Source organism: Aureococcus anophagefferens (assembly GCF_000186865.1).
Source record: "Aureococcus anophagefferens unplaced genomic scaffold AURANscaffold_5, whole genome shotgun sequence".
NCBI lineage: Eukaryota > Pelagophyceae > Pelagomonadales > Pelagomonadaceae > Aureococcus > Aureococcus anophagefferens.
Genome location: NW_008705565.1, coordinates 2,932,009 through 2,933,522, shown reverse-complemented (window position 1 = coordinate 2,933,522; position 1,514 = coordinate 2,932,009).

Genomic DNA, 1,514 nt, shown 5'->3' with positions numbered 1-1,514 from the left:
GTTCGACGTCAAGTACGTCGTCGCGAACGGCGGCGACCGGGGCCTCGCCGTCGGCGACCTCGAGGCGGCGGAGGCCGCCGGCGGCGGCCGCGCGGCGCGGCGGCGGTCGTCGGCGTCGTCCGCCGCGTCGCCGGCGCCGGAGCCGAAGCGCCGCCGCGGCGCCGCGCCGGCCGCCGCGGCCGCGGGCGCGCCGCGGCCGCGCGGCGCCGCGCCGGCGGCCGCGCGCGACGACGGCGACGGCGACTCTGACGACGACGCGACGACCGCGGAGGACACGTCGCACTTCCTCGGGTGCGGCGCCGACGCCGCGCCCGGCCGCCGCGTCGCCGCCGGAGACCGCATCGCCGTGCTCTTCGACGCGTCGGACTACTGGCCCGCCGCCGTCGAGCGCGCGGCCGACGCGGGCGCCGGCGCCCAGGCGCTCGACGTGCGCTTCGAGGACGGCTCCCGCGAGGAGCGCCTGCGCTTCCCCGACGACGGCGTCGTCCTCCTCGGCGCGGGCGGCGACGGCGCGGTCCCCTGGTACGCGCGCGCGCGCGCCGAGGACCTCGTCGGCGCCACGTTCCTCGAGAAGTGGGCCGGCTGCGGCGTCTTCGAGGGCACCGTCGCCGGCGTCGAGGACGCCGACGCGCCCAAGCCCAAGGTCGCCGTCGACTGGGACGACGGCATGCGCACGTCCATGCCGCTCGCGAAGCTCCGCAAGATCCTCCGCCGCGAGGCGCTCAAGCCGACGCGCCGCGCCTGAGGCCGCGCCGCGCGCCCCGACATCGCCCGTGCTCTAAGACCAGCGCCGCGGGTCCGACTCGGAGCGGGGTGGGACTATGTGCAGGCGGGGGCCGGGGGGGGCTCACGGGTTCGTGCCGCAGCACGCGACGCGAACGGCGGCCGTGTTCGTCGCGGCGGCGGTCGTGGCGGCGACGGCCGTGTTCGTCGCCGCGGCGGCGGTCGTGGCGGTGGCGGCCGTGTTCGTCGCCGCCGCCGCGGTCGCGAGGCGCGCGGCGCTCGCGCCAGACGCGGCGTCGACGAGGCGCGCGGCGGCCGTGTTCGTCGCCGCGGCGGTCGTCGCGACGGCCGTGTTCGTCGCCGCCGCCGCGGTCGCGAGGCGCGCGGCGCTCGCGCCAGACGCGGCGTCGACGAGGCGCGCGGCGGCCGTGTTCGTCGCCGCGGCGGTCGTGGCGACGGCCGTATTCGTCGCCGCCGCCGCGGTCGCGAGGCGCGCGGCGCTCGCGCCAGACGCGGCGTCGACGAGGCGCGCGGCGCCCGCGCGGCGCGCGGCGCCGGCGGCCCCGGGCGTCTTGGCCGGCGGCGGCGCGTCGGCGCCGCGCTCGAGGTCCGGCGCCTCGGCCGGCGGCGGCGCGGCGGCGGCGGCCGCGGCGGCGGCGGCCGCGAACGCGGCGGCGGCCGCGGCCGCGGCGGGCCCCGCGGCCGCGGCGGCGAGCGCGGCGAGCAGCGCGGGCGCCAGCAGGTCGCCGGCGCCGGCGGCGCGCCGGCCCGCGGCCCGGCGGACGTCGCGG